Below are 12,808 nucleotides of genomic sequence, written 5' to 3'. Positions count from 1 at the left end.
GAAAAGGGCCTGGAAAAAGGCATGTTAGTGCTGAGATACAACAACCGATTTGACACCAGGAAGGATAAGAAATTTCAACCACGATGGGAGGGACCATTCATTGTCAAGAAGCGCTATGACAACAACAGCTATAAGCTGATGGAAGCAGATGAGAGAATTCACAAGACTAGCGTCAATGGATGGAGGCTGAAAAGGTATTTCCTTACGTTTGATCCAGAGTTCATGCTAGACATTCTAGAAGAGGGAGAACCCTCCAATTCCACAACCAAATGGGAGGGCTAATGACGGCCGGTTTTCGAAACCGCGACCGCGAGAACCATACCCTAAGAAGGGGAGATCATATCACCAAAGAAGGAAAAAAAAACATAACAAAACAAAAAAGGGAAGTTCTTTACCACTTACCACCCCTCTAGGGTTTAACCACTAGTAGGGCGCCACCAATTTGGCCACATCTCTCGATTATCGCCAAAAGACGGACTCTCTCTCTCCTACTGCTCGGCTCCGCCAATTCTCTCTCTCACACCTACTCTACCGCTGCATCACCGGGCCCGGTGGACACATAAGATAAGATGCCTCTGTCACACTCTCTGGCGGGCCGCCACAGATATTGTATATACTCTCTCTCTCTCTTTCAAATATTTTCCCCCCATCTCTCTCTTTGCTCATCCACACCCCAGCCCCGGCGGGATGCCATATAATATTTCTCTCCCCCTCTTGTACACACCCCCTTCAGCCTTATACCCCCCTTGTTTTCTTCCCCAACCTTGGCGGACCACCGGCCTAACACCCCCCCCCTATCTTCACCTAGCTCTCTCTCTCTCTCTCTCTCTCTCTCTCTCTCTCTCTCTCTCTCTCTCTCTCTCTCTCTCTCTCTCTCTCTCTCTATTCCATTCTCCACCACTCACCCTATCCCCTATCCCCTCTCACACCCTCTCTCACAACCTCACACCCTCTCTCACTCCTTTTTTTTCCCTCTATGGTGGGAACCTGCCTTAGGGGCAATCTCTCTCTCTCTCTCTCTCTCTCTCTCTCTCTCTCTCTAATATACCCCCCCCCCCTTTTTTTCGTTGACTAAGCATCCCCCCGCCCCCCCCCCCCCATTCTTTGCCCTCTGTCAGGTCCGCTTGAGCCCATGCTCGCCACCGCCCCCCCGGACCCAGCCCATTGTGGGCGCACCATGGAATACAACCACACACACACCCCCTATCCTCTCACCCCCGTTCTCTCCACACCCTCTCTCCCTCGCGCTCATGCGCATAGCAGGCGGCCGTTGCACACTGGCGCTCTCTCTCCCTTTGCAACCTGCACAGGCACCGCACCACATACCTGAACACACACACACACACACACACTCTCTCTCCTGCACACACACACACGCACCACATACCCGAACACACACACACACACACACGCTCATGCACACACTCTCTCTCTCACCCCATCTCTTTCCCCCCCCCCCCCCCCCCCCCCCCCCCCCCCGCCTCTGCGTTGCAGCAGTTCATTGAAACAAAAAAAATAAATTATATACTTACATATATAATATATTCCCCTCCATTCCCACGCACGCGCATGCACACACATATATATATACACACATACACACCCATGCACCCATACATACACACACACACACATAAACACACACACCAATGAAAAGAATACAAAAAATGGAGGATTCAACAATTACGACACCATCAACAAAAGGAGGACGACCCAAATCATGCGACACTGACACCAAAAAGAATGAAGGCGCCGAAGGCATGCCCCGGCCGACCCCGAAGAGATGAACGCGCTATGCTGACGCACCGGCAAAGCTACCATTCACCGGCATCTCGTGACCACGACGCCCTCTTTAGCAAACCGTAGGTTATTATCATCATTTTTCAGTTTTCACCCAAGCCTTGTAAAAAGATCCCAACTTGTAAATTTTCCTCTCTCTAGGTGATGGTCACAAAGGCCCACCTAGAGGTTTCCATTTTAATAACTCCCAAGACAAACCAAGGGTCAACCACCCCGGGCCCATTGCCTTGCTTTGTCTCCCCGATTAGCTTACCCTAATCAAACCGGATTACCCTGATCTAAGCAGCCAGCACCTATAAAAGGGCACTTAGAGGTCACTATCGGGGGGGGGGGGGGGGGGGGGCAAGTTCATGAGAGGTCAGCACTTGGTAGTATTTTGGTGGGAGGATTGGCAACATTTCATCACAAGAGAGGGGACTTAGCGTAGTGGCTTGTTGTGGGAATTGTATGATGTAAAGGAAGCTATGTCCACATCTCGACTCCAACGGGCGATACACACACACTCATGTTAGCAAGTTTTCACGTCAATGAGTCATCTCTAGAGAACGCACCAAGTAGGTTCACTATCTCTCCCTCTATATCTCTATCACCATGATGTGCCACCTCGTCGGAATTAAAGTTGTTGTAAATATGGCAAGAGAATAATTCTCCCTTACACCCCTCGAGGGCTTTCATCACATGTCTATTCTCTCTATTCTCTCTCTCTCTCTCTCTCTCTCTCTCTATGTGTAGAATTCATGATATTTCAAATCACTGTTGTCTGCATCCTAGCCACTAAAAGCTAGGTGGTGCCCCCATGTTCGCTTTATCGCGACTTGCTTGTGGCGTGCATTGACTCCCGGCGTTTTAGAGGTTTTCGGGGTCCGTGTCTCGCTTTGCTCCCGTCACTACCATTAGAGACAACTTTCCTCTTCCAATCACTGAGCATGTTCTAGAAGGATTTGCAGGTAAAGAAGCTTACAGCTTTTTAGATGGCTTTTTGGGATACAATCAACTTTTGGTTGACCCAAAAGATCAGCATAAAACTGCCTTTGCAACGGAATGGGGTATTTTTGCCTATCGGGTTATGCCTTTTGGGTTAACTAATGCTCCTGTCACCTTTCAAAGATTGATGAGCCATGCTTTTAAAGAATATCTTAGGAATTTCTTGGAAGTATATATGGATGATCTATGCGTGCATTCATTAATTTGGGTTGATCATTTTGAACACCTCAAAAAGGTATTCGAAAAATGTAGACTTTATAGGATTTTCTTAAATCCTGAAAAGTGCACATTTATGGGTATACAAGGAAAACTTTTTGGAAATATAGTGTCTAAAAATGGCATAGCTACTGATAAGGACAAAATTCATGTTATTGCTGATTTGCATAGACTGACAACAGTCAAGGGGGTTCAAACCTTCATGGGACATTGTGGATATTACAAACACCTCATTTACATGTACGCTATAATTGCAAAACCCATGTATAGCTTGATTACACACTTTGAATGGACCGAAGAGTGTGAAGAATCCTTCATGAAGCTTAAGCAAGCTCTCACTTCAGCTCCAATATTGAAAGCACCAAATTGGAATAAGATATTTCACATACATGTAGATACTTCCAATTTCTCCATCGGATGTATACTAGCTCAACCAGGAGACGGAAAAGTTGATTTTCCTATTTCTTATGCTAGCCGATAGTTGAACATGGCGGAAAAGAATTATACCACCACCATAATGGAAGGATTAGGAATGATCTATGCCATGAAAAAGTATAGACATTACCTATTAGAAAAAAAATTTGTGTTCTTTCTGGACCAGCAAGCCTTATTGTACTTGGTCAACAAGCCATGCAACACAGAAAGAATAGTGAGATAGTTCATCATTCTTCTGGAATTTGATTTCATTGTAGTTGTAAAAAAGGGCACCACTCATCAAAGAGCAGATCATTTGTCAAGGATTGTTATAGGGGAACCACCCAAAGGAGTAGATGATGATCTACCAGATGCAAATTTGTTCTCTGTGGAAATGATACCTCAATGCTCGGAAAAAACTATATCATTGATGACCATAGCTCAAGTGGATTTGCAAATACCACTTCCTATTACAATCGAATTAATTAAGCAATCGATTATGTATCACTTACTGGCTGGAAGATTATACAAAAGAAATTGAGATGGAATATTGTTGTTGTGTATAAATCTTGAGGAGAAATCCCAATACCTAAGTCAAGCACATATTACCATAGTAGGACTTCACTTTGCTAAAAACCAAATGATGCAACGGATCTTGAGACTTGGAGTATTTTGGCCAACTATGAGGAGTGATGTTCATTCTTTTGTGAAAGATTGTCCTCAATGTCAAAAACAAACACCCATACCTCATGTTACATTGTTCCAAATGTTACATGTTCATAGGTGGAGTAACTATCTAGTTACTTACTTATCAAGCCAAACATTTTTTGAGGATATGAGTAAACGCTGTCAAAGAGCAATTAAAACAAAATCAAGAGACTATGCTCTTATTGAAAACCAATTTTATTGGAGAGGTAAGGATCAACATTGCATCTTTGTTCAAATGAAGGAGAATATATTCCCAATAGAACAAGCACATGCTGGATTAGCTGGAGGTTGCTTCTCTAGTGAGACAACAATAAGAGCAATCTTATGCCAAAGAATATGTTCAAAGGTGTGATGCTTTTCAAAGAGAAAAAATGACCACCCGTGTAGATAGCATGTCCTTAAGACCAATGATGGGGGGCCAGAGCTTTTGCAAAACAAGGTAAAGATTTTGTTGGACCAATATAGCCACTTGCTTATAGAACTCAAGCTCAATATATCATTGTAGCTACGGACTATTTGACCAAGTTGGCTAAGACTAAAGCAACTAGAAAGAATGAGGCCAGAACCACTGCCGCATTCTTATATGACTATGATATGGGACTGCCAATAGAAATAGTCAATGATAGAAGAACTCATTTCCTCAATGAGGTAATCGAGTATCTACTTAATGAGTTTATGGTCATCCATAACAAATCAGCTCCCTATCACCCACAAGCAAACGGACAAGCCGAGAATACGAATAAAATTCTTAGCTCGGTCTTTACTAAAGTGGTTAGTTTAGGAAGGATAGACTGGGAAATGAATCTCCGTGCTACTCTCTGGGCTTATCAAGTTTCATTCAAAACAGCTATAAATGCTTCATCCTTTAACCTTATTTATCGTCTTGATGCCATATTGTCAATAGAATTTCTATTGCCGACACTAAGGGTAGCTAAGGATCTTGAGTGGACTGGACATGAATTGTCAGAGAGACTTGAAGATTTAGAAAAGCTAGATGAGCAAAGGCGAATTGCTGTAGCTCACATCTATGCACAAAAGCAGAAACAAAAACAGTTTTCTGATTCCCATCTAATTACAAAAATCTTCAAAAAAGGAGACTTAGTTTTACTCTATTCTCTTAAGCAACACATTTCCAAGTTTAAGAAAAAGGAAAACGGACCGTTTATCATTAAGATGTATCTCCAAGTGGAGCAGTTAAGTTTTCCACCCTAGATGGTGAACCAATGACCGGCTAACTGGATTAGCGGATTAGCGGATGTCGATTAAAGAAGTACAATTTGCCACTAATCAATGAATTGCTAGATAGGATGCATACAGCTAAGCAAAGAAAGATAAAACGACAGCAGGTTATTGATGAGGCCCAAGAAGAATCTCGGCTTCGAGTACTCAAAAGAAAAGCTACTCTCAAGAATCAACAAATACCTATTTCCATCAACACTCTGGAAATGGATAACCGACAATGGAAATTGTAGAAAGATGCCATGTCAATAGATGATGAATGATTAGATGGAATGGACCTTCGCATCAAAGTACAACTGAACAATCATAGCACGAATGCATTGGTCGACACAGGAGCTTGAGTAAATGTAGTCAATTATTCCACGTACAAGAAAGCAACAAATCAGTCTTTGTCAGCAGGAATAGCGACTATCAAAGGATGCAACAAGAACCCAATACCAACATTGGGAGTTTTCAACTTAAATGTGATAGTGCATCGATGTTCATGTCCTCATCAATTTGTATGCTTGCCAGATGAACACATGAATGAGACAATGATTCTTGGAATCCCATGGATACATACATACAAGGCAGTACCAGATTAGGATACCAATCAACTTAAGCTATCACCTAAAGGTGGACAACTCATTGTTCCAATTGCACCAAGAAAACAGGAATGGAAAAGAGGTTACCAGCAAAGCACACCACGAAGCAATCAATCTTCTCCATCCTATCGACAAGAAAATGCTACAAGAAGCATGCAAGGAGCCAGGAAATTTGGGTACCAAAAGCGCAACTTAAGGACAAGCGGATTCAAATCTGGGTGCCCAAAACATCATTGAAGTACCGATTGGAAGACAGCATCAGAAAACCTCGACATCAGAAACCCTTGAGTTAATTACTCAAGACCCAACTCTAGCACAGCATAATGATTTTGATTGCATTGATTTTCAAAGCATGATAGAGCCAACCAAGTCTATGCATAGACACGATTGTTCAGCCCATGCGCACAGTCGTCCCGGAGTACGCCATCCAAGAGGGGTGGAAGGGAACTAAGTAATCAAGGACAATGTTTGAAGAGAGAGGAAAAAGTTTGATATTAACGTGTGATTTTTTGCAAAATTACCTAATAATGTCCTTATAAATCATCAATAGGGAAAATGTAACTGATAATATCTCCCCGATGAGTGTAAATAGTGTATATACTATCAGAAAATCATCAAAAATTAGTCCTTTTTTGTTATTTTTCATCATTTTTCTTGATATTGACAGTTAAAAATGAAGAAACCAACAAAAAACAATAAAGCTGTGTTTTTTGATAGATTTTGTTAATTATTGGATTTTCACTTTGCTTTTTTAGCGCATTTTGTTAGTTTCTTTGATTTTTTCAATAAACAGGTAAAAAATTTATAATAAATAGCAAATGAGCTCAGATGGAAAAACTGAAGACACATTGATGATCAAAAGTGTAAAGAATGAGGATGCAAGAGAGCTACACAAGACAAGCACAAAAGCACACAGAGATGGAAAGCTTCTTCTTCTTCTTCACAGAAAAGAGAGTACAAAATGACTAAGTGCTAAAGCTGAAAAGTAGCACATATGTACATGCGGTCACTAAGTGTGAACTCGCTAGAAGCGTACTAGGCTGGCACTATAAGTGTAGTCCAGCTGTAGAATCACTGGCAAAGATCCTCCGTGTCGGTCACCTAACGCGCCAGTGAGTAAATGCCGTAAGCGGCCAAGACCCGTAGTGGATGCCAGCTCAAGGTGTAGAGCTCGACATCTCAACACTCCCCCTCGAGCTCTGCATGTCGCAGAGTCCAAGCATAGTCCGGAAACGTCGAAGCTTCTCAGCTCCGAGGGCCTTGGTAAAGATATCCGCTATCTGCTCCTCTGTGCTGACGTAGACCAAGTCGATGTCGCCCGCCAACACTCGCTCTCGAACGTAGTGGTAATGGACCTCTATGTGTTTGGTCCTAGCATGGAACACTGGGTTCCTAGCCAACTGCATGCTGCTGAGGTTGTCACAATGAATGACAATCTGCTGGTCCACCTGCACTCCCAAGTCCTCAAGTAATGTGCGTAGCCAAGCTACCTCGCACGCCGCAACTGCTGCACCTCTGTACTCGGCCTCTGTGCTCGATAAAGCAACCGTAGGCTGCTTTTTGCTGCTCCAAGTAACAGCAGCACTCCCAAAAGAGAACATGAAGCCACTCGTAGATCTCCTATCAACAATGCTACCTACCCAATCTGCATCTGTATACCCATACAATGCTAATGGTGCATGTGCTGCATAGAACAATGCGTAGTCAAGAGTCCCTTGCACATACCTAAGTGTGCATCGTACTCCATCCAAATGTGGCTTCCTCGGAAGTTGCATGAACTGACTCTCCAAGCCTACTGTGTAGCTCAAGTCTGGCCTCGTGATAGTCAAGTAGATTAGACTACCCACAATCTTCCTGTACATGTTGACATCCTCAACAACATCACCCTTCTCTGCACTCAGCTTTGCATTCACATCCAAGGGAATGGAAATCGGCTTACAATCAGCCATACCATACTTTGACAACATGTCCAAAGCATATTGTCTCTGTGACAGCCATACACCCTCTGGAGTCCTGATCACCTCAATGCCAAGAAAGTAGTGCAACTCGCCCAAATCTTTCATTTCAAACTCCTGTTTGAGAAGACCCTTCACATGGTCAATCTCCATAGCATTGTCACCAACAATAATAAGGTCATCTACATATATGGTAATGACCACAATCCCCACATCACTCTCACGTACATAGAGTGAATGATCAGCATGAGCTCTCCTAAAACCAATACTGACAAGATACTTGGCAATCCTGTCATACCATGCTCTAGAGCCTTGCTTCAAACCATACAAAGCTTTGAGAAGTCTGCATACATAATCTGGGTAACCTGGATCGACATAACCAGGTGGCTGATCCATATACACTTCCTCTTGCAACTCACCATTCAAGAAGGCATTCTTTACATCCATTTGATGCATAATCCATCCTCTAGATGCAGCCACTGCTATGGCAGCTCTCACAGTCGTCATCTTTGCCACTGGAGCAAAGGTCTCCTCATAGTCTATGCCATACGTCTGTGCATAACCCTTTGCGACCAGCCTTGCCTTGTGACGCTCAATGTTACCATCAGCCTTATGCTTGGTTTTATACACCCATTTACAGCCAATAGCTTTCTTGCCACTTGGCAATGGCACCAACTCCCATGTGTCATTTGCTTCCAATGCAGCCATCTCTTCATTCATTGCATCATCCCAATGCACATTTCCAACTGCATCCTCAAAACATGTGGGCTCCACATCCTGTATCACCTTAGCCATGTAGGCTTGGTGATGCGCTAGATACCCATCATAAGTCAATTTCTGAACTGGATTTCTGACTCTATTAGATCTGCGCGGTCCTTGGTCACTCTTTTGCCCTCTAGCATCTTCTTGTACTTTCCTTACACCAGGTGTCCTGACAGCCGGAATTCCAAATTCCTTATCAAGACTTTATTCAGAACCATCTGAATCCATGTCTACATGTGAAAAACCTGATGATGCATCAACCATAAAGGGAGGTTCATATACCTTTTCCTTTCCTTTTCGTGATACATTCCCTGTACCTGTTGGTGGAGTAACCTGCGTACGTAGTCTACCATTCCATGGTTTCTCAACAGAGCCACGAGAAGAGGACTCTTGTGGTCCACTCAAAACCTGTGACTGTGGCCTCACATTTTGTACAACCACATCATCTTTTACATCAGCCCCAATAGTGCCATGTGCATTACTGTACCAGCTGCTCATCTCATCAAAGACTACATCTCTGCTCACTCGTAATTCTCGTGTAATAGGATTGTAGCACCTGTACCCCTTTTGTTCAAGGGAATATCCCACAAGAATACATTTCTCTGCTTTAGGATCCAATTTCCTACGCAACTCATCTGGTACATGCATGTAAGCTATGCAGCCAAACACTTTCAAGTGTGCCAAATCAGGCTTTGTACCTGTAAACTTTTCCTCAGGTGTTACATCATGCACCGCAGCTGTAGGTGTCCTGTTCATAATGTACACACCTGTATTTACAGCTTCAGCCCAGAAATGATGAGGCATGTTCTTCTCATTCATCAATGCACGTGCAACCTCTGCAATGTGCCTGTTTTTCCTTTCTGCGACCCCATTCTGCTGTGGAGTATATCTGCATGTAAACTGCCTGTGTATACCATGCATTCGCAGAAAATCTGAAAAATCATTGGAGAAGTACTCTCCCCCTCCATCTGACCTCAATGTCTTGATTTGCATATCTGTCTCCTTCTCAATCATGACTTTGAAGTCTTGAAAGTGACCAAACACTTCACTTTTGTTACGCATGAAGTAGACCCATACTTTCCTTGTATGGTCATCAATGAAAGAGACATAATACCTGCAACCATGTATACTTGCAGTATCGGTTGGACCCCAAACATCTGTGTGCACCACCTCAAGTGGCCTTTTACATACATTGCGCTCATGTGGAAATGAGCCCTTTGACTGTTTTCCAAACTGGCATGCTGCACACACTTTATGCATACCATCCACCTTGAATTTGGGCAAACCTTTTACAATCTGTTTTGATTGCATGCTGCGCAATCTCTGCTCATTGACATGGCCAATGCGTTTGTGCCAAATGTCAACATCAGCCACAACACCTGTGCCCTGTGCAAATAATGCAGCTTTTACCTCAGGCATGTCTACATTCAACGTAAACATTCTGCCCACACATTTGCCCTCTGTGATCAGGTTACAGCCATTCTGGAAATCTTCTACATAACAGCCATTGGGATTGAAGCAAACCTGCAAACCCTGATCAACCATTTGTCCAACAGAAACAAGATTCTTTGTAATGTTTGGGACGTGAAGTACATCTGCTAAGTACTTTGATTTCCCACTCTTCGTATTTAGAGGTATGTCCCCTACATGAGCAATGGGGTGAGCTGTGTCATCTCCTGTTTGCACATAGCCTGACACATCTGGTTTGCGCATATCTCTAAACCACTCTCCACGAGACGTCATGTGATTAGAGGCACCTGAATCCACATACCAAACATCATCTTGGGTGGAATTCTCTGCTGTCATTGTATTCATTACATGCTGCATAACAAACATGCGCTCGTTTTTGCTGTCATCTGCATCTCTGCTAGTAGATGCATAGTTGCCCTGTTCTCTCTTTCTACTTGCTTTTCCCTTTGGACAGTCACGTGACATGTGACCTCTTTCACCACAAGTCCAACATTCTCTGCTATCTGGAGTATGTTGCTGCCTGCTTGATCCTGCACAACGACCTCTTTGACTCCCCCTGCCTTGAGACTGGTTTCCCCTGCCACCTGTATTGTTTTGATTTGATTGACCTTCTAGAAATTGGCCCCTGCAACCCCTTGGGCCTCGACCACGACCTCTACCTCTACCTCTGTTGGAGTTAGAATAGAAGGCCTGTTCAGAATTATTTCTGCCATGAGAAGAAGATGTGTCAAGGTTCTTGGAAATCAACATAGAAATCAAATCTTGGAACACGGGGATGTCGTCTCTTGTATTCATGGAAGACCTGAAATGTACATACTCATCTCCTAGACCATCCAAGCATGCACGGACAATGTCATCATCTTCCACTGAGACTTTAATAGATCCAAGAGCCTCAATGATACTCTTGATCTTCAAGGCATAATCATTGATTGAGAGGTTGTTCCTCTTAACCTGATTTAGCTCCGACTTTAGTTGAAGCTTCCTGGCCTTGGTGTTCACCTCGAACACTCTGCCTAAGTTTCTCCATGCAATGGCGGGGGTTTCAGCATCCTGTAGATAGCCCATCATGCCATCTGTGATGCTCATAGAAAGCCAATACATCACTTTGCTCTGGCCTTGTTGCCAGTCCCTCAAAGTTTTCCTTTGTTCTGCTGTAGCATTTGCCTCGGGAATCTCTGGTTCCTTTTCATTGTCTCCTTCTACATAGTCCCAATAACCTTTTCCTTTTAGGAAATTTGTTATTCTGAACTTCCATTCAGGGTAGTTATTTTTCTCAAGCTTCTCAGTAACAATCTGACTGAAACCGTCAGACATCTTGAAGCACTAAGACAAAATAGCTGCAATCTGCAAAAACCTGCAAATCTGCTGAACCTGCTATCGTGGTTCCTGTAACGCTTTCTACACTCAACGAGTGTCCACAATCAAGCGTACATACAACCACTGTACTTGTACAGTAAATCTCTGTATACTTCACTTTGGAGACCTGTTCAAAAACTTGTGCGAAAAACCCCTAAAAATGTTTTCGCTGCGCGAGGCGCCTTCGGCATCTGGTCGTGGATTGCGAACGAAGGGATTGTGATGCTCTTGCTCTCTTAGACTCTCTTGCCTGCACCAGGCTCTGATACCATGTAAAGAATGAGGATGCAAGAGAGCTACACAAGACAAGCACAAAAGCACACAGAGATGGAAAGCTTCTTCTTCTTCTTCACAGAAAAGAGAGTACAAAATGACTAAGTGCTAAAGCTAAAAAGTAGCACATATGTACATGCGGTCACTAAGTGTGAACTCGCTAGAAGCGTACTAGGATGGCACTATAAGTGTAGTCCAGCTGTAGAATCACTGGCAAAGATCCTCCGTGTCGGTCACCTAACGCGCCAGTGAGTAAATGCCGTAAGCGGCCAAGACCCGTAGTGGATGCCAGCTCAAGGTGTAGAGCTCGACATCTCAACAAAAAGGACAAGGTGGACAGACACAAAAATTTTCAATCAAACAGCGTCATCTCCACACCAGACATGAGGGGTAAGTTCTATACTTTTCAATGATTCATTCTGTACGGCCGGTACCTAGTCTAAACCCGTGGCAAAAACCCTAGAATCCGAGCAGTGCACGAAGACCTACGACCAAAAACTGACCATAGCAGTCTATCAGCTCAACCAAACCAGACGAGACTTGAGTTGTAGCATACCCCTAGATGATAGAACACTTCTATATCAACAGTTGACCATTCGGCAACGGTCAAGGAGGGTCCCGAGTAGAAAAGCCAAGTTTTTGGCAGATGCCAGAATTGTATTCTGACTCCACAGACATCTTATAGACTGGGTCTATACACAATGTGTATGGTTGGTTTCATAAAATCAATCAAGGCAAGCTCTCAAAAAGCAGAAAACCGCTCGAAGGCTACAAAGTGTCAAATTTGACATACGAACTCAAACTGACTCCAAATATGCCAAAATTGCATGAGTTGCTTCAGGACTATGTAGCGGACAAGTCCATAGCCTCAAAAGTCAATAACAAACACCACAAGCCATGTAGTCACAAAAATCAGTGATTTCAGAGTCGATAAAGCACGAAGTGATGCCGGCAACACAAAAATTTATCAAATTCAATTTAGGACTTGTTTTAGGTGTATAGAATATGTTTAGGTCAAAATTCTCAAGTTTTGCAAGAAAAAGTTGA

Source organism: Adiantum capillus-veneris, chromosome 12, assembly GCF_014529385.1.
Source record: "Adiantum capillus-veneris isolate H3 chromosome 12, ASM1452938v2, whole genome shotgun sequence".
NCBI classification, from domain to species: domain Eukaryota; kingdom Viridiplantae; phylum Streptophyta; class Polypodiopsida; order Polypodiales; family Pteridaceae; genus Adiantum; species Adiantum capillus-veneris.
The sequence above is the reverse complement of the archived record's forward strand: the minus strand, read 5'-3'. Positions refer to the sequence as shown.